The following is a 25,337-nucleotide window of genomic DNA, read 5'->3' on the forward strand; positions in this document are numbered from 1 at the left end:
AGTGAGTGGAATTGAATCATTGAGGACTCAGAATACAGTTTTCCCCTCAGAACCATCTGGATACCTGTATGAAATTTATGGGATAGTTACTGTCATTAACAATATAAGTGAAAATGAGGAATGATTAAAAATAATATAAACAGTAAGTATAAAATATCCTGTCCTTCTCTTTCTTCATTTGATAAATTGTCAATTTAGCTCTTACTAAGTGTAAGGCCTTGTGCTAGGTTCTTTGAGAAACACAAAAATATGCACTTAAGGAATTTACAGTGTCATGAAGAAGAAAACTTACCAGCCTAATAACTCTAATAAAATTTAGAGAAGTAATAAATTCCATGAGAGAGGGCAGATAAAGAGAACTTGATCCAAGCCTTTTGCATATATTATCCCCATTTATCTGTATAACCACAGTGAGATAGGTTCAGAGATCTTAATTTTCTGACCCAGAGACATTCAGCCAGTGCATGGCGGAGCTGAGACTCCCTTTCCTGACCAGACAGTCCTCTGCCTTCCCTGGGCAGAGATGAATGTTCTTTGCGTTCAGAAGTAGAGATAGTAATTCTGCCTGGTTGGGGAGACATGGTGGAAATGTTAGAACATGAGCCCAACCTTGAAGCATGGGGGGATGTCCCACTTGGGAAGTGGTAACCACAGGCCAGATGAACATGCCAGGCCGAAGGCATTGCGGAGGGAGATGGCAGGGTGGATGTCAAGGGTGGGGTTCAGTTTGCTGGTCATGAAGGATACAAGAAGGAGCCAGTAGGAAATAAGGTTACAGAGGTGGGTAAAGGAGGGGTGCCTGGGTGGCTCAGTTGGTTGGGCATCCGACTTTACCTCAGGTCATGACCTCACTGTGGGTTCGAGCCCTGCATGGGGCTCTCTGCTGTCAGCACAGACCCCACTTTGGATCCTCTGTCTTTCTCTCTTTCTGCCCCTTCCCTGCTCACTTGCTCTCCCTCTCTCATGAATAAATAAACACTAAAAAATAAAAAACAAACAAACCTTAAAGGTAGGTAGGGGGTCAGATCACGGTTAGTTTTTTTTTTTTTTTAAAGGTTTATTTATTTTATTTTGAGAGAGAGAACAAGCACAAGTAGGGGAGGGGCAGAGAGAGAGAATCCCAAGCAGGCTCTGCACTGTCAGTATGGAGCTGATGAGGGGCTCATTCCCATTAATTGTGAGATCATGACCTGAGCTGAAATCAAGTGTCAGTGGCTGAACCAACTGAACCACCCAGGTGCCCCAGATCATGATGAGTTTTGAAGGCCAGGAAAAAGTGTTTTTAATTTTAGCTGATGATATAAGCTACTGGAGTATAATCTAAAGTTAGAATATTAGAAGCCAACCTCAGTGTCTTGGGTGGGGGGATTGGGGAAAAGAGCTCTTGGGAGGAGAGCTGGGAGGTTGGTGTGATGGTCCCCACGGGAGGGCTGAGCTCGTGTGGTGGTGGGAGCAGAGCAGGGGGTGGGGTGGGGGAGCCTCCTTGGTGCCTAGTGGCGGTCTCACCTGAGAGGTGGGAGAAGCGAGGCTCGTGTTGGCATTGCCTCGGGCAAGCTTCCCATTGGCTATAGCACAGTGCCCCTCCAGTCTGACTTGGGTGTAACTGGGGGTTACTTCTTGATGGTACATACAATGGTTATAGAGTTTTATTTAAACACAATGCTTTGTGTCACATTTGTGTTCTAACTGCTTTATAGCTCACATGTTTACTCTTCATGACTACCCCATAAGGCAGGCTATGATGATTATTCCCATTTTACACATGAGACCATCAAGGCTGGCTCTAGGATCTGTTCTCTTAACCACTACTTTGGTGTTACTGGTACATTTGAGAATTCAGATTTTAGTGTCTCTCCCTGAATCCTGACTCTCTTCCCTTCCTAAAATGGTTACGTTTCCATTGGATACGTAATCCACACATTAGAAGCATCTAGAATGAGATTTGTCATGAGGGCTTTTACACAAAATTGGATGGGAATTGCTGACCCAGGAGAAGGAGAACTTGTTTGAGAGAGGATGATGGAAGAGACTATCTGCTCATGAAATTCTGGCCCCACCTCCTCTGCGCACACGTGGGGAGAAAGATGCGGGGAGGGCCAGTGGCTGGCAGGGGCCATCAGGACTGGGCTGGAGTCCAGGGCTCCGTGTCAGGTGCAGTCGGGAATGTTCTGTTGCATTTGGGGAGGGCTCACTAAAGAGCCCGCCTTCCAGGCTCCTTAGATGGAGGCCCCAGTGGACTTTGATCTACAGCCCCAGAGGATGTAGGAGGCCAGCACCACAGCCCCAGGGGCTCTGCCTCTCCAGGTGCTCCTCCTCCGCTGCTGCTGTCCCCTCATTCTGACTCTGTCTTCATCATCTTCCTCTGTTCCTCCTGTGGGTTTAAGAACTTTGGGAACTATTGCCCAAGTTATTATTTTTCTGGTGAGGGCTATGGAGGATTTTCCTTTTCCTTCCTTTCTTCCTTCCTTCTTTCCTTCCTTCCTTCCTTCCTTCGGCAAACCAATATTTTCTTTCTAAAACTCTGCCGTGTATTTCTAGCGGGTGCTGATGGTCACCTACCATCAGCTAGCACCGGGTTGTGCGTGTAGCCAGCAAACAGCGTCGGGCCATCAGCAGACCAGGCCAGAGAGGTACACTGGGGTGGCTGTGCCTTGCTGCTGGTACTGATAACTTCCTGCTTCAGTTCATCTACAGTGATCTTGCCTTCCAAGTCCCAGATCTGGAGGCTGGGGCGCGTGGCAGCACAGAGCCAGTATCAGTTAGGGCACTGATGATGACCCCACCATCTAGTATACGAAGGTGCCTGCCTTTGTTGAGGTCCACAGCATGGCCTGGCCATCGTCCCCTCTGGAAGCACAGAGGGATCCATCTGGAGAGACAGTCACCGTGTTCAGGTAGCCCGTGTGGCTTGGTCTTCAGCTTGTAGTTTGCCAGGTTCCATACCTTGACCAACTTGTCTCAGCCATAGGAGACAGTGATGGGATTGCTGCTATTGGGTGACAAGAAGACACAATGGCTCTCATCCTGGACAGTGTAGTTGCATACACTCAGGGTCTTCCGCAGCTTGATGGTTTTATCTCAGGAGCCAGAGACAATTTGGTGGTTGTGGGAGGAGAAAGCCATGCTCAGCACATCCTTGGTATGTCCTGTGGATCTGCGTGTGGTGGTACCCATTGTGAGATCCCAAAGACAGAGCACTCCGTCCCAGGAGCCTGAGAGGGCAAACTGGCCACCTGAGGAGATGACCACATCACTAACAGAGCAGGAGTGACCCCGAAGAGCATGCTGTGGGGTGCCATCGTTGGACTTATCCCTGCCCACTTGATGATGGTCTTTTCTCAAGAGGTGGACAGTATCATGTCCAGGAACTGGGGAGTGGTGGCCATCTGAGTCACCCAGTCATGGTGGCCCTTGAGGGTGCCACAAAGTGTCATCTGCTCAGTCATGGTGGCAGCGAGCGCGGGTGTTGCCGTGGTGACAAGGATGCGGCTGGATAGCACAGAGAGCCCTGCAGAGGAAAAGACAGAGAAGGCCCCCACTGGAACCGAGGGCCTTCAGTGTCAAAGCTCACATCCAATGACAGGGTTTTCAAATCCTAGGTCCCCAAACCAGGATTTCTATAAGCATTTCCTGCTTTGTCTCCTTCTCTGCTGCCAGTGGGGGAAAAATAAGAGCAGCTCTCCGTCGGAGAAAACACCTTTTCTGAGAGGCTCCCTGTGGGGGAAGGGCTATGTGGATGGTGTCTTCTCACGGTTTTGGTGGTTTCTAATCACCTCTGCTTCTCATCAAGGCCTGACTTGAGCAGATCCTTGACATTGTGTCAAACGAGCCCTTGAAAACTTGCTGGAGTTCTGAGCAGCAGTTGTGTTCATGCTCCTTGCTCCCTTGGCTGGTCCCTCTGGGCTGGGCCTGGTCTTCTGCAGCTGTTGCTGACTTGACTCAGAAGTTCAAGGCCTCCTTAGGCTCCCCACAGGCCGGGCTGCTTGCTTGGCACATTGGAGTCCCGCTGCCTGCCGTTCCTGGGATTCGGGCTTTTAACTCTAGCGTCATCCCCAGGAATGGAATTACAGGGCCCGGGAAGAAGCAGGTTTTCCGTCACATCTCCGCGTTTGGCCTGCAGCTGTGTTTGTGTGATCTTAAGACAATTTCTCTCTCCTCTTAACCGTGCCCCATCGGCTGACCCAGCTCATCTGCCGCCATCGGTAATCTCAGTTTTAATTAATCTTTCAAAGAAACAGATTAAGTTGATTGCTGCGCAAGCCGAGTTTGGGTGTACGCACCTTTCAGCTGCCTTCCAGAAGTGATTAAGAGAAGAATTTTTATATGAGCTTTTATGCCCAGTTAAGATTATTTTTGGATCTTGTCTCAATGGTTTATTTCCATCATGTGCCTGTTTTTAAGAGAGGAACTGAAAATGAGGAGTGGGGCTGGTTTTTGTCTCCCTGTGGGTGTTCTTTGCAGTCAGACATCCTGCTCTGATGTGTGCTCCTATCTGCCTTGTTGGCCATCTTCCAAGGAGCCTTCCCCAGGTAGCCTTGCTTCAGTCACCGGCATGGTTATTCAGGATGCTGGTTATTCTTCAGGATGCATCTGGTCCTGCCTCGTCCTCCCCCACGAAGCTTTCCCAAACAAACCACGCATTCCTGACCCACCGAAGCCAAGGTTCCATGGCCACAGCACCTCGGATCTAACTAGCACAGAATGTAACAGATGGGATTGCAAAATGTTACCTATCATTCATCTTCCTTGAGGGCACTGTTGTGTTTCAGCCATCTCTGTGTCCCCAGGACCCAGGATAGTGTCTGGAACACCAGGAGGTGTTCAGTGAGTGTGTTTTTGAATGAGTGGCTCTCCTATCACCGTGTGGAAAAGTTGACAGAAGATGCTAGCGCTCAGAGTCAAGGTAGAAAAAAATGTGGCCTGTAGCTGTGTTTTGTTTGACCTGCACGCTGTTTAAAAAATTTCTGAACCAACATGTTTTAAAAAAGGTAAACTGTACATAGAAAAATCCAGATTTCCAGCTTCTCTTGCAAAATGTTAAGCCCCACCACATTGGGCTGGGACTCAAAGGTCAGCTTGCCTTGGAGGGGCCTGGCCTGTCTTCTGCCTTTGGCTCACCTCATCCTTAAAATAGTTTTGTAAAGACATCTATCCCCTCACACACTCTGCGTTGATAGCTAACATTTTTCATCGTAATTTAAGAGCTGCAAAGGATGTTATTTCTAGCTTATTGTAAATATCGACATCTTTAAATAAAACTTTACATCATTCTTTTAAATATAACCAGTGGAATCTAAATCCCACAGACACTGGATACCCATCATCACCCATTTGAAAAGTACTTGAATTGACTCTTCTTTAACCATTGGAATTTCTACTTCATTCTCTTTTCTTTTTTCTGAATTTATATTCTGTCCTCATGGAACGTTATCCTTGGGTGTTATCTTTGTCCTTGCAAAAATACGTATATACATTTAAATTAAATTTCCTAGGCTGTAAGGGTCTAACCATGAAAAAGTTCTTGCATTTACTTACTGTGGGTGATTACTATTACACGTTTGAACAAAGCATAAATCTGCTACAAATTTAGGTAAATACATTAATGGGAGAATACAAAATTTGCTTGGAAACACGCCTCCTAACGAATTGCATACAGCCCTTCATGTTTTTGTCATTGTTTTCTGTATCCATGGATGAATATTGCTTATTGCTGAGTAAGAAGTTCAACATTAGTTCATTCCTGTTTTTGTGGTTTAACAGATGTAAGCACAAAGAAACGATATAAAGCCAAATAAGTATATGGGACCAGGACTTGTTAGAAGAGTTCTGCACTTTTGGGAACTGTTTCCGAGTTACATGTCACATTGGCATCCCGCTTGCATCCACGGGATGGCAAGTGGCTAGTATTATTTCCTTCCTTTTTGGAAGGCAGGGAGCATGCTTTTCTGCGTGGTGTGTTGGAATCAGCATAGGGGTCAAGTGGGATGCTCTCCAACCATACAGGTGTCTCTTCTAGGCTCACTGGCATGAAAGAGAGGGAGTTGTCTTCCAGTACATTCTGGAGGATAAGAGATGAAGGTCATCTCTAGCCTCTCTCTCCATAAGAAGAAGAGCACACCATGGCTTAGTTCTGTGGGGTCCTCCCACAACACCCAACCTAGTCTGGGTCATGTTTTCAAAGTACATAAACTACAACCAGTTCTTGTGATTCCCAGATTTCTGTATTGTATTTTTTTTTAATTTTTTAAAAACATTTTTACTGTTTATTCTTTTTTTTTTTTTTTTAAGAGACAGAGACAGAATGTGAGCACGGGAGGGGCAGAGAGTGAGAGGGAGACACAGAATCTGAAGCAGGTTCCAGGCTCTGAGCTGTCAGCACAGAACCCGACATGGGGCTTGAACCCACAAACCATGAGATCCTAACCTGATCTGAAGTCGGACACTTAACCGACTGAGCCACCCAGGCGCTCCCCAGCTTCTGTATTTTCAAATTCACCTACTTAGTAAAATGTATTGTTACCCCCCCAAAACAAGAGTTGAGATGCTCTTTGCAGTCATTCGGGGCCATGAGCAGAGCGGTGAAAAATTTGTGTCGCTGAATGCACATGTTCCCTGCTGAGGTTGAACAAGGCCACGTGCTGCCTTCTCGTTTCAGCTAATCCCACTGTAAACAAGTGTCCTTTTCATGGTCTCTTTAGTGCCGTATTTTTCACATTTTTGTGCTTTTTGTTAGTGATTTTACTGTTGGGAACGGCCCCCAAGCACACTGCTAAGGTGTCCTGCTGTCTTCCTGAATGACAGGAGCCTGGGATGTGCCTTCAGGAGCAAAGGCATGTGCTAGACAAGCTTGTTCAGACATGAGTTATGGTGCTGTTGATCGTGTTTCGTGTTAATGAACCAGAAATATATATTAAATAGGGCATCTTTAAACAGAAACACACATAAAACAAGGTTGTGTATGGATTGGTTGACAAAAGTGACGTGGCCAGAGGCCCAAAGGAGCCCAATGCTCTTATTTCCCCTGGGAGCAATAGTTCAGTATTTGCAAACCCAGTGTGCGCTATGATTTTATAGGACACGATTCCTGTGGATAATGAGAATCACCTGAAGGTACAGACTGTCCCTGACCCACAATTTTTCAACTTGACAATAGTGCAAATGTGGTATGCATTCAGTAGAAACCGTAGTTGGAATTTTGAACTTGGATCTTGCCCTGGGCTAGTGACATGCGGTGGGTCCCCTCTCGGATGCGGGACGGTGAGCCGCAGCTCACAGGCAGCTGGCGACATCCATTCTGCACCCCATCACCCACGTTGTTCTTCGCTGTCAGGACAGTCCTCGATGCATTACACATTGTGTTGACCTTGACAATAGTCAACACCTTATTATCAGATAGGCTTTGTGTGAGAGGATTTTGACCACCTGGAGGCTGGTGTGAGTGTTGTGGGCATGTTGAAGGCTGGCCCAGGCTAAGCCATGATGATCAGTAGGTTAAGTGTATTAAATGCATTTTCAACTTAACCACATTTCCATCTGGGAATGGGTTTTTTGGGATGTAACCCCATCATCAGTCAGGAAAGATCTGTCATTTGCACATGGATATTATGGCTTTAGAAATTTAAGTACAGATTTCAGGGTAATGGGTAGGTTGGCAGGTTTTTCATTCAGAATATGAAGTATTTTATTTTATTTTATTTTATTTTTACAAAGTAGTCTTTTAAAGCCTTTCCCTAACAGGATGGCATTCATTCGTGAGTCTTTAGGGTTCATTGAAAGGGGTAATGTTCCAATGCTGGTAGGTGCCTTTGCTACTTAGACTTGACTGTGAACTTGTTTGCACAGTGAACTCGAAGTCTGAGAGTCAGACGGAGGGCCAAGTGAGGCGAACAGCATCTGAGTTACTCTTTTATTATTCCACTGAAGCTTCTGTGACTGGAAGATAAAAGAGCTCAGAGAAGAAGCCTGGAGTTTGGAAGCCACACCGACCTCCTAGTTTATATTCAGAGCCATCATTTATTCGCTGATTTCACATAAGCTTACACTATTTTCTTTTTTAATAGCCGCTTGTCCCACAAGCACTAATCCCAGCTAAATAGTACATAAGATGTAATTGTTGTGGTTTTGAGAAACTTATATTCTGAGGAACAGAGTGTATTTTAAGATGTGACTTCATCTTTCCGGAATCCCCACTTGAGGGCTTTGCGTTTTAGTGGACAGGGACTCACAGCCTTCACCCAGGGTATGACATAGGCATTCGGGAAGTATGTGTTCCTTATTTAATCTCTTGTGCTCCATCTGGGACAGATCTCCGGTCCAAGAATACCTTTCCTCTCCTCACCTCTCCCCTTAAGGGAAAGTTTTATAAGCTCAAATCAGATTCCAAGACTGGTTCTCACCTCAAGAAATTATGAAGCCAGTGGTTTTCTTTCCTTCCCGCATAGGTTGTTTTATTCATGTTTAATTAATCAGTAGATAATGCAGAGCCCTTACTTTATGCCTGGGCCTGTGCTGCTGGGTCCTGGGGGTATAAAGACAGCCAGTCCTCAGCCCAGGGAAAAGGAGCCCACTTTCTGCTGGTGAGAAGAATCCGTGTTGCAGTGTGGAAAGGCTGGCAGGGAACGTCCCTGAGATGAGCCTCAGAAGGGCATGGTTGAGGTGTCTCTGAGTTTTCCTGGGAGAGTCAGGGAAGGCTTCATGGAGGAGGCGGTGCATGGTCTGAGGCTTGAGGGATGGTGAGGAGTTTACCAGCTAAGCAAGGGTGGGAGGGCTTCCTAGCAGATGGCCCCACTCTGGTCCTACTATCCAGAGGATTAAAGAGCACAGGGTGTTTGGGGGTTCAGGCAAGAATAGGGCAGTGGTGGGAGAAGATGCTGGAAAGGGAGTTGTGGTTTCCAGGACTTTTTATGCCACACTTCGTAGCTTGGAATTTATCTTCAAGGTGAGGGAATTGGAGAGGAAACATGATGAGCCTTTTTGTACATTTGAAAGCCCACCTTGGTGCTGTAGTTGGGAAGTTTAAGGCAGCTGTCAAGGAGGCCAGCTAGATTGCTCTTGGATTCATGGAGGGGATCTGGGGGAGAGGTGAGGGTGTGGGAACTGGCAGGGGTATGGGAAGACGGGACAGACAGAAGGCGCGCTGAGGTAGGTCAGATCTGGTTCTTTGGGGTCATTCTAGATTTGGGACCATCCAAGAAAGAAGGGCTAAGAGGGCTCATGTTTGGACAGCTGGGTCAAAGATGGTGCCCTCTACTGGGAAAACCAACAGGAGCAGGTCTGTGGGAGAAAGGGAAGGAGTTCTGAACACACAGAATTGCCTTGTGACCTCAGAGTGGAGATAGCCAGTATACGGGTGAATGGATTCATCATCATGGCATAAATACAGCTCCGGGGTTATATCCTTGAAACGGGTTTTTGTTTTATGTTATTTTATTTTTGTCTTATTTGCTTGTTTTTGCCTGCATTATCTACTTAAATAGTTTATGTTGATCTGCGTTTTGGCGGAAAAAGAGTGTAGAACAAAATGTGTCAATGTACCCTGGGCAGAAAGAAAAAAATCTCTGATGATATGGTCCGCACATACCAATGTGGGCACACGAAACCAGATACAGTGACAGGCGGTGGGCTGTTTTTCAAGTGACTTGGGACAGGCTGTCGTCTGCTTGCCCTCCTGTGTTCACACCTGCCCTGTGGAATCGCACAGCGGCTAAGCACACCAATTCCGGGTGCAGGTGGACCTCATTTATCCCATTACTGGTGAGTCTAGGCCTTGGGCAAGTACCTGCTCTGTGTCTAAACCTCTTTCTTGCACGGTGATAACAGAACCCACCTCATTTGTGAGGATTAAATGAGATAATTGATGCTCTTTCTTAGCCCAGTTCCTGGCATAGTGAGCCCTTGAAAAGATTGTATCTCAAAATAATTACACGAACAGATCTTATATAATGACTCTAAATTCACAACCAACCATAACACTGGAATTCAGGTTTGGTTTTCTAAGAGATTTCATTTCTCAGTTACGAAAGGATTCACTGTACAATTCCTATAGAAAACCTTACTATTAGTGCATTTAAAAATATTTGACCTGTGGGGCACTTGGGTGGCTCAGTTGGTTGAGCATCTGATTTCAGCCCAGGTCATGATCTTACAGTTCGCGAGTTCGAGCCCCGCATCGGGCTCTGTGGCGACAGCACAGAGCCCGCTTGAGATCCTCTTTTACCCCCTCTCTCTGCCCCTCCCCCGTGTACTCTCTCTCAAAAATAAATAAACTTAAAAACAAATTTGACCTGCAAAAAAGCTCCGTATACTTTAAAGTCTTAGTCTGTTGTTAGTAATAACAAATTACTAATTTATTAACAAATTTATGAATACTCATAAATGAATAATTGAAATGAGAATAAGCTATATTATGTAATGCATTGAATCTTGAAGTGTTGCCCATACATCATCTCAACTACTCGTCTGGCATAGGCCTCACAGTAGAGCTGGATGTTACTGGTGATGATGCCAAGGCCAAGGGCATCACTCAGGAGAGGGCATTGGAGCCACGTGAAAAACCTTTCTTGTGCTTTGGAAAGAAAAGGATCAAAGGAAAGAAGTGAATATTTAGTTCTTACGCTTTTTGAAGAGGTAGAAATTGAGGAAGAAGCTGCTAATTGAGCAAATCCAGACCATTTCTTATTACCTTTAGAGAATATACAGTGGCATCTAATTCTTTCTGGAAGTATGGCACCCCTTATAAATAAATATGCCTTTAATTAGTTGAAAAGCTATAAATAAGTCTAGGGAAGCCAAGAGAGAAAGCTATTTGTTACTGTTAATTATGTATTAAAGTTATACCAAGAATGGGTTATTCTTGGTATGAATAACTTCCTGTGAAACAATCATAGAACTTTAGAACACATGGGACCTTGAGGATCACCTTTTAATCACAAGGAACAAGGAAACTGTGTTTTTGAAGTGCTAATTCATTTCCTTTATATTTTTATTAGTAAAGGACAGGCCTAGCTCTCCTCCATGAGCTGTCACCACGGCCACTGCCTGCTGAGTTGACATAATTCTAGTCCAAAGTGAACACGTTTTAGCCTGTGCCATCACACCATGGGTACATGTGTGCTTTCTGTCAGACCTTTCCAAATACTGAGGTTAGCCCTGGTGCTCCCATTATTCCCTTTGGGGACATCCGCAGCTGCCCACAGTCAAGTCTGCTTGTTTTGTGGACCTCGAGTTTAAATCGCTTGCCCAGGTTAGAAACACAGGGACTTTGTAAGGTAATACATTGTATACAGTGCGGATAGAGCTGGAGGGAACTGTGGAGGCCACCCCTAATGTCTCTGTAAAAACCACGGCCAGAGAGCTGTAGGACACGCCATGTTCACGTTCAGGAGGAAGGCCGGCAATGAACTGGGGCGCAGCAGCTCCCCTTTGCTTGGAGTGTCTGTGTATCGACTCTCAAGTGGGCTGTCCTGAGCAGCTATCTGAAACAAATTAGTCACAGTCTGTCAGACAGAAACAGAACAATGAGCACCTGCAGTTGTCTTGCCCCAGAACCCCTGGCAGGTCAGAACCCCCAGTAAAACCTCATTCATCGACACCTCCATCCATTTGGAGTACCAAGTCACAACCAACAGCAGTAGGTAGGAGTTTGTTCAAGCCAGTATCTACGAAAAAGGAGTTTGCTAAGCAAATGGATTGTATCAACACAGACGCGATCATGTTGTTTAACCACTTAGCTTTAATATTTGCATGTGTAGTTAAGTGTTCATTATAAGTAATTCTTATCAGGGCCAGCAAGACTCCTGCCGTAGCCATACTTGGCTGCTTTTTAAAAGTTGTTGATGAATTGCAAAGCTTAATTAAATTGCATTTCTCTATAGATTAAAAAAAATTTTTTTAAGCTTTATTTATTTTTGAGAGAGAGAGAGCGTGCGCCTGCGATCAGGGGGAGGGGCAGGGAGAGAGGGAGACACAGAATCAGAAGCAGGCTCCAGGCTCTGAGCTGTCAGCACAGAGCCTGATGCGACTCGAACCCATGAACTACAAGATCATGACCTGAGCGGAAGTTGGACACTTAACCGACTGAGCCACCCAGGTGCCCCATGGATGTTTTAAAAAAATGTTTATTTATTCTGGGAAGAGTGTAGGTGGGGTAGGGGCAGAGTGAGGGGGACAGAGGATCAGAAGTAGGCTCTGTGCTGACAGGCCATCAGCAGTAGTGTCTGACTTGTTTTCATAGTGCCACCAAGAGGACGTGGCACAGAGGGTTGCTCAGTGCTTACTTGTCAAATGTATCACTGAATGTGTGACTCAGTACAGTGACCTGGGATAGTGGGCTAACTGGGAAAAAGTAACACGCTGTGTTTCTCAGTGTGGGGCGTGCGCTGTTGGTACCGTGGCCGAGATGATTCTTCTTGCTGAGCACAGCCTGGTGCATCTCCGGACATTGAGCATCCCTGACATCCATCCACCAGAGACAGTAGCGCCCACCCCACTGAGACAGACCACCAAGCCCCACTTGCTTCCAGATACCCCCTGGGGGAGCAGGTGCCATCCCTAGTTACGGACCACCGCCTCCCCCCAGACATCAGAATATGTTACAGATATCCGAAAGTTCAATGCAAAAAAAGAAATGATAATGTAAGTAGAAGAAAATGTGTTGATACCTGACAAAAAGATTTCAAACATTTAAACTGTTGGGTTCTCTGCAAAATCATGCTTTCTAATTCTAACCTGGGCCTCCCCCCGCTGTGTCATGTTTTTACCTCTAATTATCTGTTAGATTTTCTCATGAGTTATTCCAGTCCTTTTTCATACTGCTTGTTCTCAAGTTTTCCTGCCTCTTTGCAGGGGACCGAGGCCACCCAGAGTGACTTGTTGCTACCTCACGTCTCCAAACCTGATAACCCCTCCTCCTTTCTTAGGAAGACTCCATCTGCTGGGGCCTCGCTGCCCTGGCTTGCTGCCCTTTGGCCATCCCGCGTCTCTAGCATTTTCTGTTTGTCTTCTCCACTCTTTCCATGCTGCCTGTCAACCTTTTCAGATGTCCCTAAGTTCTAAAATAAGTCTTTAACATCCATATTCCTGCACCTCCATCTACTAGCCTATCTCAGTCCTTAGGCTCATGTCTAAACCCCTCAATAAATTCTCCTTAGCGTGGTGGAAAAGGCATGGGTGCTGCAGGGAGGCAGCCCAGGGTGAGGGCCAGCCTGTTTGGCTTCTCTGAGCCTGAGTTCCATGGGGATAGTAATGCCTACCATGGAAGGAAAGGTCACCTTGAGTGCTGGATCTAAAATGGACTCAGGGTCAGGTCAGTGCCCCAGCCTAGGACCCTTCAGGAGCGTGCCATTGCCAGTGGGTGAGAATCTCAGCAAATCATACAAGGCCTTGCTGCTTTTTGCACATTTTCTTTTCTCAGCATCCTTTCCCTCCAGCTTCCAATTTCAGTCCCACTGAATTGTTGATGGTACCATCTGCACCCCTGGGGGAAGAGCCCCCAGCCCTGTGTGCTTTGCTAGTGCTTGTCTGGGTCTTTTCTGACTGGCTGTCTGCCTCCAGCCCTCCCCTTGCCCTCACGGTTGACTCCCGTTTATTATTTTGTAGTAAGCCCTTCTTCTGGAAGTTTGCTGGAGACCCCTCCCCCCTTATCACTGCACCTGTACATTGTATCACAGTGGGCTGGCGGGGGGGGGGGGCGGTGGTGGAATCAGGCTCCTCCCACTAGACTGTGAGTGGCCTCCTGAGCAAGGAGAAGGCTGCCTCAGGAGGTGACAAGGGGTTGGTGAAGAAATCGTTGGTTGAATGAATGTCCAGGCTGGGAGGAGATGTGACCCGTTGCTTCTAGCTGTGGTAGAAGTTGACAAAATCGTCCAAATAGGCTGTTTTCTTGAGCATTTTACAGCAGTCATGGTCTAAGTGCTTTTCCCCAAACAAATCTTCTGGGGAAAATAAAAACAGACTTCTTTCCCAGGGACATGGTTTGCTGACCCTCTAATTTTCTCATGCCCTGTTTGAAACCCCGTCACCACTGTTCCAGGTTTGCAGGTGGCATAGTCGACTTCCTTTACTTGTGAACACGTTTGAACCAAAGACAGGTGCCCTGTCAGGTCTTCTCCTGAGAATTGTTCATATCCAGGGCAGACTGGGGGCTCTGGGTCAGGTGGGTGTGGCATGTGGTGATGTGGGAAGACTGACTCAGGAGCTTAGATGTATGAAGAGCTCTCTTGCTTTTTTCACATTTATTTATTAAATTCAAGTTTGTTAACATACAGCGTAGTATTGGTTTCCGGAGTAGGACCCAGTGATTCATCTCCTACATCTGGCACCCAGTGCTCATCCCAACAAGTGCCTCCTTAATGCCTGTCACCCATTTAGCCCATCCCCCACCCACCTCCCCTCCAGCAACCCTTGGTTTTGTTATCTGGATTTAAGAGTCTCTTATGGTTTGCCTTCCTGTTTTTATCTTATTTTTCTTTCTTTCCCCTATGTTCATCTGTTTTGTTTCTTAAATTCCACACGTGAGTGAAGTCATATGATATTTGTCTTCCTCTGACTTATTTCACTTAGTATAATGCACTCCAGTTCCATCCACGTTGTTGCAAATGACACGATTTCATTCTTTCTCATTGCCAAGGTGTATTCCATTGTGTGTGTGTATGTGTGTATGTACAGTTAATGGCCATTTGGGCTCTTTCCATACTTTGGCTATTGTCGATAGTGCTGCTATAAGAATGGGGGTGCATGTGCCCCTTTGAAACAGCACACCTGTATCCCTTGGATAAATACCTCGTAGTGCAATTGCTGGGTCGTAGGGTAGTTCTATTTTTAATTTTTTGAGGAACCTCCAAACTGTTTTCCAGAATGGCTGCACCAGTCTGTGTTCCCACCAACAGTGCAAAAGGGTTCCTCTTTCTCCGGAACCTCGCTAACATCTGTTGTTTCCTGAGTTGTTCTTTTTAGCCATTCTGACAGGTGTGAGGTGGTATCTCATTGTGTTTTTGATTTGCATTTCCCCGATGATGAGTGATGTTGAGCATCTTTTCGTGTGTCTGTTAGCCCTCTGTACGTCTTCTTTGTAAAAGTGTCTATTCGTGTCTTCTGAAGGGCTCTTTCTTGACTCACCTGTCACACACTGTACATGTTCCAATGATATACTCTACCACTGGTGTTCTGTGCTCATTCTTTTCAAGTAATAGAGGCCGTTTTTCTCTTTTATGATTTTTGTCCCTTTCTTGCCGTTTTCACTCCTGATTTACTTTGTTTACTCATTTATACATGAGTATGCAGCACCTTTCCTGGTCAGGCACAGGGTAGTCAAATGAATCAGACACCCATGGCCCTGCGTCTCTGTATTTGGTCTTTACACCCGCGGGCAAGAGGGAAAATGGGCTGTGGACTAGGAATGTGTACTCAAATAAAACAGTTACGCTCCTGATGATGCTGTGATAGAGAATAAAGGGAAAGAAGAGGGAATGTTCAGGAAGCTTTCTTGTGACATTTGAGATCTTTTTTTTTTTTTAAACAATCTTATTGAGGTACAAATACAATTCAGAGGCCATACAGTTCACCCATTTAAAGTCTACTATTCAGTGGTTTTTAGTATATTATTCTCCTTATGTTGTGGATGTGGATATAGATACAGATCTCACAGTTGGCCATTTTAACCATTTTTAAGTGTACAATTCAGTGGCATTAATTACATTCACAATGTCATGCAACCGTCACCATCCAGTTGCAAAACTTCTTCATCATCCCAAGTAGAAACTCTGTAACCATTAAGCCATAATTCTCCAGAACCCTCTCCCCCAGCTCTTGGTAACCTCTAATCTACTTAATGTCTCTATGAATTTGCCTATTCTATGTACCGCGTGTTAGTGGAATCATACAGTATTTGCCCTTCTGTGACTGACTTATTTCACTCAGCATAATGTCTTCACATTTCATCTGTGTAGTAACAGGTGTCAGAACTTTCCCTTTCTATGGCTGCATAATAGTCTGTTGTAAGTATATACCACATTTCTTTCATCTATCCATGTCACTTGAAATTGTGACACATGCTTTGTATTTTCTTAGGGCTTCCCCATAATTCTCACCAGATTAACTCGCCCACCATATTGCTAGTAAATATTTCTCGATTGCGTTGACTAACATTTTCCAACAAGGTAATGGTAGCAACAAGTCAGGAATGCCGTTTCCTGGTGTGGATGCGTGTAACTGTGTCTTTCCTTGGGTGTGTATATTTCTGTGTCTCTCATAAGGGAGGTCATCCAGTTAATAAACATGTCTGGAGAAGATAACGTGTGGGGTCAGGGTAGAATTGCAAAAACTTGGAGCAAGTCCCCCTACTCTGTGCTCCAGAGGTATTTAAAAGAAAACCCAGTTCCTCTGAAGTTTAATATCATCCCAATTTACTCTTTCAGTCTGCTCAAAACAGATTTATATCTGTCTCCTTATAATAAATGTGTCTCGCGGGGCTGGAGAAACACATAGAAAAAAAATGTACTTCTCTGGCAGGCTGCTCCCCAGGGAAAATGAATTGATAAATCTTTTTTGTTGTTGGTTTCACAAATCAAAGGAGGACACATCGAGTACTATGAGGCAGTGGGGCAAATATATAATGTGTTTGATGACAGATATTAGTTCTCTCCAGCTGGAGTGACACATGTTTAATAGGTGGCCTGAGGGAAAGCAATTTCAGATTAGGAATGGCCTTTGCTGAGTCTCAGTTTCTCCTTGGAAGATATTCTTTCCTCTGCCCTTTTGTATTGATTATTTTTAACCCATCGTTGCAGATATTCTCAGTGCCTTTGCTCTTCTTGGCTTTGTGATCATGACCAAAAGTGGCAGATCATAATGATTTGTTGTAGTGGCCAGTGTGTGTGTGACATTTCTAGAATGCTTGTGGTGAACTTTGCTCGTTCCTTCCTCGTCTGTGAGGTATGTGCTAAAAAATCCAGTGTGTTCATTCATTACTAAGCTTTGAGCCTCCCTCATGGGCTCCTCTGACACCATCTCATTGAATGTTGACTCATGGAGTATTTATTTGGGCCAGTCTGGGTGTGAGTAACCGCCTCTGGGACAAGATGACCTCGGCCAGCCCTCTGTGTCTTGTTTTCTTATTCCGTGGGTCTCTCTAAGCCTTGACTTGTACACTGTGGGTCCATGAGTAGAAAAATATTGTAAATGCTTCCTAAATTGTAGGGATCATCCAACCCGGTTTCTTAGGCTTACTGTTGATGATAGCTACAATGCCAGGAACCAAAATCGTGCCTCCAAAATAAAGGCTAGAATGTCTGTTGATGTCTTTTGATCGGTCTCGTTTGAGGTGTGAGTCCATCAGAGCGGTTGGTATCTCTGGAGGCAGTGATGCTTGGTGAGAGAAACAAAGTACGAGACTGGAGTCCGCAGGGCTTATAATGCAGATATGTTCCTTCCCCGCCTGTTTACAACAAAAGGGGCATTTCTGGCATCATGATCCTCATCCCCTGGTATTTCCCGGGGCTCTGCCTGTGGGGTGAATTTGTGGCATGGATGGCTCTGGATGGGAGGACCAAGAAGCTGTTTCCCCCAGCCAGCTCTGACGCGTTCGCTGTTCCTCTTCCCAGCCACAAAAGAAAGAAAAGTCAAACTGGTGTCTATTAAGAATGAAACCACTTATAAGTTGTAGCAGATGCCTGGGTTGAGTGTCACAGAAACGGTCCAGGGTAAAGTGGGGTGTTCAACACTGAATTTTCCAGCCTCTTTTTTTTTTTTTTTTTTGTCTTTGCCTTAGATAAATCATTTGCTCATCTGTGTTTGGCCCTCCTGGGTTCTTTCTGTCCCTGGAAAGAGTTCCTGAACATCTTCTCACCATTCTTTTCTACTTGACTCATGATGGGTCCTTGCTCACTCTGGATTGTGTCACAGGGGTGGGTTCAGCCCGCAGCGAGGTGGGGCGCAGTCCTTTTCACCGAATGTAGCCGTTTATATGGGGGTCAGGCCCCTCCTCCATTCTGAGGGGCCTTGTGGTCTTGATGGTCCAGAGTAATGCCTGCATCTCTTGGCAGGTGAAAGGTTTATTGAAGTGCTGAGGAGAAATGGCCTGCCTGCTTTGGCAGAGGTGAGGGCTGGCCTTGCTGAGATACAGAGGGTGACCCAGAAAAATCGAAAGAAGCACGTGATGGTCCCTGGGGTTCCTCTGGGCAGGCTCACAGGGGACAGATGGCAGGTCCCTGGGGTGTGTCCAGGACCTGCTCCGGAGACCTTCTGGAGAATTACCAAGAACCTCTGTAACATTCCGTGTGTGCAGCATGTCATGACCACACTCTCAGCCCACTTGGGAAATAACAAATTGGGGGGATTATACCCTGGTAAGCAGTCTTCCTGGGCTGCATTCCAAGGGAAGGAATGGAGGTTCCCTCCCTTAAAAACAACAAAAAAACTGTCAGTGCTCAAGGTGGCTAACTTACCTTGCAAAGCCTCGGGATCCACATCTGCCAAATGGGATGATAGTATCTGTCCCTGTGCCAGCTTCACAGGGTTGCTGGGTTTGATCAAAATAAAAATGAAACCAAATTTGAATGTTACTTTATCGACATGTTATGTGGTGTAAGTGTTGTATGATGATGGTGATGGTGATGATGAGTCCGTCCAGAAGGTCCTGGCACTGTGTGTTGGAGGAAGTTGCTGGTCCTTTGCTGGTGTTTACGGATCTTGAATCCCTGCATGTGGGTAGTTCTGATTTCGAATGTTCTGTTCCATTGTCATACCACGCATTTCAGATCAAAATTGTGCCATTGTTTGGGAAAAATATACTGTTTTCACAGAGTTTGGAGATGAGAAACCTGGTTCCACCAGCTTTGAATCAGGCTTCTTGGTCTTCCTTCCCAGTCCTGAGATGCATATGATTTGGGTTATACTCTGGTCTTTAAACTTTAGCTGATACCAGCATCCCATGGAGGGCTTGCTAAATTCTAGGCATTAGCCCCAGAGTTGCTTGGGGCTAGAGAGTTTGCATTTCTGACAAGTTCGCAGATGATGCCAGTGCTGCTGGTCTGAGGCCCCACGCTTTGCGAACCACTGCTCTGTCCTGCGTGGACCACTTAGTCTTGACGCTGGTTCATGACAGAGTTTTCCCTGGTGTGCAGGATCAGGAGGGAAAAAACATATGGGGTTTTTAGATATTTTAGGTTTTTAGAAATCCATAGGTATCACATGGAAAAGATAACCCTCTTTTTCTTTGAAATCTTGTCTTTCCTATTTTCTGATGTTCCCTATCATCCCTTTCATGAAACAATGGGTACTGTTTGGATGTGTTGACCTTAGTGGAAAAGGTCACAGTTGGTGACTCTAAATCCCGTTCCTTAAGTTTTGGGAAAATCCTACAGCTCTCTGAAAGCCGAAAGTCTGAGGATCATCCTCTAATAAATGTGTAGTTTAGTTCCTTAATTGAAAAATTGCTTTTAAACAGGAGGTGGGGGGAATGGAGTAAGAGACACTGTTTTTCAGTTCAGCTAAGTCTTAAGCTATTTTATTGTCTGATGATAATGATTGTGATAAACTTTGTCTGTTTTGCAAGAACCCTGTGCCTAGAAGCAAACGCACTGTGCAAAGAAGACAGCAGCCTGTGCACAGTGATCTATATTAGTCGTGACGTGTTTTATCTGAAACCCTCTTTTTCCCTCTGTGATTTCAGAAATAGCTGGGGAGAGTGACCAGCCACAAGGACCCTGGCTAGAGTTTTTTTATCCGGCATTTTTTATCTATTGTGCCTCAACGTCTCGTAGTTGGTGGGAGATGTTAAATTTTGTACAAGCAGCTTGCGTTTTTTTAACGTTTTCTAGCTTTTTCAAGCCTCACTATTGGAAAAAAAAATCTAACACAGAGGCCCACTTGTAGGCTTCTTTCCGGACATGTTCTGATAAGCTCTCACCATTATTTTGGAGTATTTTAGGCAAAGTGTTGAAGACAATTTAGCAACTTTTCCCCATTAACTTGAATTTAGATAATTTCCTTGAAAAAAATCCTCTTTCTTGGTCACAGTTTCCCAGTGTTTTGTGTCAATTCTTTGGATGCTTGATTACCTTAATTCTGTACTTGGCTTTGCCTGTGTAGATGTGCTCTTAGTTGATGCTTTTCAGATCTTGCTTGATGGCCAAATTCAGTTCACATTCAGGAAGTAAATTAGGGAGAATCAGTTTCTCCCTCTTTTTTTTTTTTTTTGTGCTCAGAAGATTCCCTTTAATATTAATTTTTAATTTCTACTGGAAAAAGAAATCTAGTTGACCCTCTTTGATTTTCTCTTATGAATGTCTTATTTCTCTGATCACGTTATCGCCCCAATTTTTAAAAAAGTGTTTGTTTTGAGAGAGAGAGCACTGTGCATGGGCATGAGTGGGGGAGGAGCAGAAGGAGAGGGGGAGAGAGAATCCCAAGCAGGCTTCAAGCTCAGTGCAGAGCCCCAACTCGGGGCTCAATCTCATGACCGTGAGATCATGACCTGAGCCGGAATCAAGAGTCGTATGCTTAACCGACTGAGCCACCCAGGCCGCCCCCATTACCTCCCTGATTTTTGGATTTTCCCCTGCCATCCTCATCTGTCTCATTATAACCTGAAGACCACCACCCTTAGCTTATTACCTTCCCCTTTGTTTTTTAAAACATTTTTTTTAATGTTTATTTATTCTTGAGGGATAGAGCATGAGCAGGGGAAGGGCAGAGAGAGAGGGAGACACAGAATCAGAAGCAGGCTCCAGGCTCTGAGCTGTCAGCACAGAGCCTGATGCGGGGCTCGAACCCACGAACCGCGAGATCAGGACCTGAGCCGAAGTTGAACACCTAACTGACTGAGCCACCCAGGTGCCCCAACCTTCCCCTTTCTTAAAGAATGGTGCTGCATGCTTCCCAGGCTTTTCTAGTCTGTTCATATAATTTGACATATGTGTGATTTTTCCTTTCAAAAATAAAGTTACTTAGTAAGTCAGCTAACCATTTATTTTGGTATCTGGAGTGTATGTTGGTGAAACACATTTATCCTGTAACTATTTATATTTTCTAAAAACTATTTCTCCTAAGCGTTATATGTCCATGACTGTTCATCAAGGTCTGGTTGACTTTGCACGTTTTGCTTCATGATTCCAAACTCAGTGCTAAGAAATAACCTCCGTGTTTGAGCAGATTGAAATCCCGGTCTTCTTTGAAAGATCAGCATTTGCGGGGCAAGAGCATTTATTAATATACGATTGTGGCTGTTCTTGTGCCAAGACTCGTGCAGTAGAGCAGACAGCTTGACAATTCAGGTTTAAAAATATTTCTTGGCTTTTTGTGTCTTCATGGTTTTCTCCTTAGGAAATACAGGATAGTAAAAAATCAGTATCAAACATATTAATGGAGAGGTCTCTGCAAATGTCATTTGAAAATGGAAACATTTAGTTTGGATTTAACTTTTTATGGAATTATTCATGTAATACCATTTGCATTTGCTGAGATTTTGTATTATTAATAGAATAGACAAATCAGCATTTTGCGGTGTATGTAAGACTTTGCTTGTTTTTCCTGTCTTGATTGCTGGTTGCACATAAAATTCAGAGAAGGAAAAATTATGTAGCACAGAGAGGAAGGGTGTTGGTGGAATGACTCAAGGCTGCCAAGTCCTGTTTCTCCTTGTGTTAACAGCCCTCTGGCTGGAGGGCTTCATTTTTAAACTGTCTGGATGGCCTGATAATCCCAGCCCAGGACACGGAGCCTCCGTGTGAGGAATCCCACAGACTGTGTGTTGGGGAGATAAAAGGTGCAAAGGCTTTGTGTGCAGGTGGGAGTTGCTCTGAGGCATGGATTTCTCTGGGCACCAGAGGGAAGGTTGTGACTAGTACTTGGTAGTAGAAAGAGCTGGAAACCGTTGCCCCACTCAGTGTTGCGTTTTTTCCAGGGTGAGTGGGGTTCTCTCTGCCTGTGCACTCTGCTGCCCTTGTGGCCCTGATCCTTCCCTCTTTTCCCTCCTTATTCCTTCATCCACTCCTGCTCCAGCCTCCCAACCACATTCTGCCAGAAATGAGCCCCATCATGTGTGTGTCCATGTGGTGTGTTGGTGGGTCCCCTAAAAGTCTTCCAGTGTGGGAGATGCTGAGCCCGTGGACTTCTGTGTTACTGCAACATTGTTGGGGCTTCATAGCCACACTACTCGGGTGTGGGTCCTAGTTCAGTTGTGTGACATTGGACCCGTACTTGAGCTCTTGAAGCCTCTGTTTTCTCATCTGTGAAGTGAGGATCGTACCAGCACTGGTCTCATAGAAACAGTCCATGGAGAGAGCTTACTAGCACAATGCAGGCATAGAGTAAGTTTTCAAAAAATAGTAGCTATTATTATTGCCCAAACAGGATGATGGATCGTAATCTTCTGAATTTTCTTCCATTCTGTGTGTGTGTGTGTGTGTGTGTGTGTGTGTGTGAGAGAGAGAGAGAGAGAGAGAGAGAGAATAGCACAACCGCTTTATGGACTGTGGGGGGCGTTTCAATGTCACCTCTTTGAAGAGAGCCCGGAATATTTTGGGAATGCCATCGTGCCAGAGAAAACGGGTTCCAGAGAAAGCAAACCGAGGCGGGATCTCTTGCAGATCAGGAGGTAGCATTCAGCTAGGGGCGTTTCTCGGAAGGTAGTCCCGGGGCCCTGGCTGGGTGGAGGGAACAGTCACCCTGGGGGGTGGGGGCTGGGGAAGGGGGCTGGGGGCAGTTAGCCTGGGAGCCAGGGTTAAGCCACAGTGAACTGCAGACCTCTCCTGATGTTTTCTCTGCCTCATGGCTCCTGCGGAAACCAGACCTGGGAGGGCCCGCCCTGAGGAGCGTGAGAGGGAGTTGCCCAGAGATCTCTGACGTGTGGGCCCCACGCCAGCACTGCAATCACTGGGCAGTGAACTGCCATCACTGTTTTCTTTCAAAGAAGCGTCTTCCAGCCAACTGGGCACTGCATGCTCACTGACCCATAGCAAGTTGAGCAGGAATGAATAAGCATCCCCAGGATGTCAGAGTATATTGCTTGGTGTCCAAAGCAGTGTGTAGACCACAGCTCTCAGTTTAGTGGGTCAGGTGAGGCACAGATACGTGATCAGAAGAAACCTGTGGTTCCAATACCAGGGCGCTCTATGGAGGAGGAAACATTGGCCAACTGTTGACAGGTTAGAGAAGCAAATGAACGCACTTTAGCAGTAGACAGGGAATTGCTTTCTTATGGACTCCTTCTAAATTATTATTCTCACTGGCTAAATTGCATTTATCTAAGTGGGTATCACACTTATTATATAACTTTAAACCTAATTTTTTTTCTTCCAATATTATATATGGAGCAGTCTACCATGAATTATATAGTTGTTGGCAAATATGCTTTTCAATGGCTTTTTAATATCTCCTTGTCTGGACATGTCTTATTTTATTTTTCTACTTTCCTGTTCACTATTTGGCTTGTTTCCTTTTTTTTTTTTTTTTTTTTTTTTTTCTATCATACAAAATATAACATGCAGGGATACCCTTATGTATACTTTTCACAATCCTGATTATTTTCTTTTTTTTATCTCCTGGTTTTGCTATAATGCTTTTTAGTGTTTGCTTTGCCAGCACATATAGTAGTATTGATATATATTTTTTAGTTTTATTGATGACAGATAAAGTGGGTAGATATTTAAGGTGTATATGGTGGTGATAGGACGTTTGTACACATTGTGGAAAGCTTCCTTCTTCCAGTGAATTATCACATCTTTCACAGATTTATATATATTTTTTGGTGAGAACATTTAAGTTTTATTCTCTTGGAAAATGTCAATGATATAATACAGTGTTATCACCTATTATCATCATGTTCTACATTAGATCCTCAGACTTTATAGCTGAAAGTTTGGACCCTTTTCTGAATCTCTCCCTCTTTCACTTATCCCCCAAGCCCTGGTAATCACCATTCTGTTTTCTGTTTCTATGAGTTCATTTTTTTTTTTTTGAAAAAAGATTCCTCATAGAAGTAATACCATACAGTATTTGTCTTTCTCTGTCTGACTTCACATAGCATAACGTCCTGAAGTTCCATCCATGTTGTCGAAAACGGCAGGATGTCCCTCTTTTTCAGAGCTGAATAATATTCCATTTTATGTTTAAACCACATTTTCTTTATCCATTCTTCCATTGACAGACATTTAGGCTGTTTCCATGTCTTGGCTATTGCAAATAGTGCTGCAGTGAACATCGGTCTTGTGATAGATTCTGAGAAGGGAAATGAAGTTAAAAGATGTATATTTGTCTTAAGGGGTTACATGATCCCATCATGGTTCTTAGAAAGATTTTTACTAATTACCACTCCTGCTACTACTAATGCACATGTCCATCATATCACATCCTTGTGAGTAATTATCATTAATTTTTATTTTATTTTCTGCTAACTTGAAAGTCCAAAATGAAGCCTTCTAAGAAACTAACTGAGGTATTATAAGAAAACACTTGATGTTCAGTTGAGCAAAGACCCTAATTGTTGCATTTGCTGGGAGTTTCAGACCCCCAGTTGGGTAGAAGATGGGGAGTGACAGTCTGTACCAAGAGGTGTCCACAGGTTTACTGTGGATGGAGGACTTGAACTGACGTTGGGGTGTGGTTAAGGCATTGCTCACGTGAAACTTTAGAATAATTGCCCGATTCTGTTTTGCTCAACTTTTGTGAGTGAATGAACTTCTCTGTCTCTCTTCTTATTTTTTATGTTTTAATTTTTTTGGTGTTTATTTTTTTGAGGGACAGAGAGAAAGCATGAGTGGGGGAGGGACAGAGAGAGAGAGAGAAAGAGAGAGAGAAAGAGAGAGAGGGAGACACAGAATCCGAAGCAGGCTCCAGACTCCACGCTGTCAGCACAGAGCCTGACATGGGGCTCGAGCTCACAAACTGTGAGATCATGACATGAGCTGAAGTCGAATGCTGAACCAACTGAGCCATCCAGATGCCCCTCTCTGTCTCTTTTTGACATAACATTTAGAAAGGTCCCTGAGAATTATGCATGTCCATTTCAGACCTCATCATCTCAAATAAATGGAAATCCATCCTGCTTTTTAAAACCCTGGGGACAGATTTCATAAGCATTATCAGTTTTCATATAAAGTATTTTCTTAAAATCTTGGCAGACATGATCTCATCAATATCTACCCTTCACACTCCTTCCACTTAAAACAAAAAAGGCAAAATTGAGAAAATTAAGCCCAGTGAGGTGAGGTTTGCTAGCCTGAAGCTTCTTACTGGAGGTTCTAAGAATAGAACTGGGTTATTCCAATACCCACTGGCTTTGGGCAGGAACATTTTCCAAGTTACTGTGAAAAATGGGAAAATCCGCTAGATACCCAGAGCCA

The 25,337-nt window shown here is 44.8% G+C and overlaps 1 protein-coding gene and 1 pseudogene across 3 annotated transcripts in view; one reads left to right on the top strand and one right to left on the bottom strand.

Annotated features, from left to right (window-relative positions):
• The window catches only part of CAMK1D (calcium/calmodulin dependent protein kinase ID), a 507,262-nt gene that overhangs the window by 103,487 nt on the left and 378,438 nt on the right, over nt 1-25,337 (top strand). The gene's annotated exons all lie outside the window — the stretch shown is intronic.
• LOC125920390 (receptor of activated protein C kinase 1-like) lies at nt 2,552-3,461 on the bottom strand (annotated as a pseudogene).

This window comes from Panthera uncia, chromosome B4, assembly GCF_023721935.1.
Source record: "Panthera uncia isolate 11264 chromosome B4, Puncia_PCG_1.0, whole genome shotgun sequence".
NCBI lineage: Eukaryota > Metazoa > Chordata > Mammalia > Carnivora > Felidae > Panthera > Panthera uncia.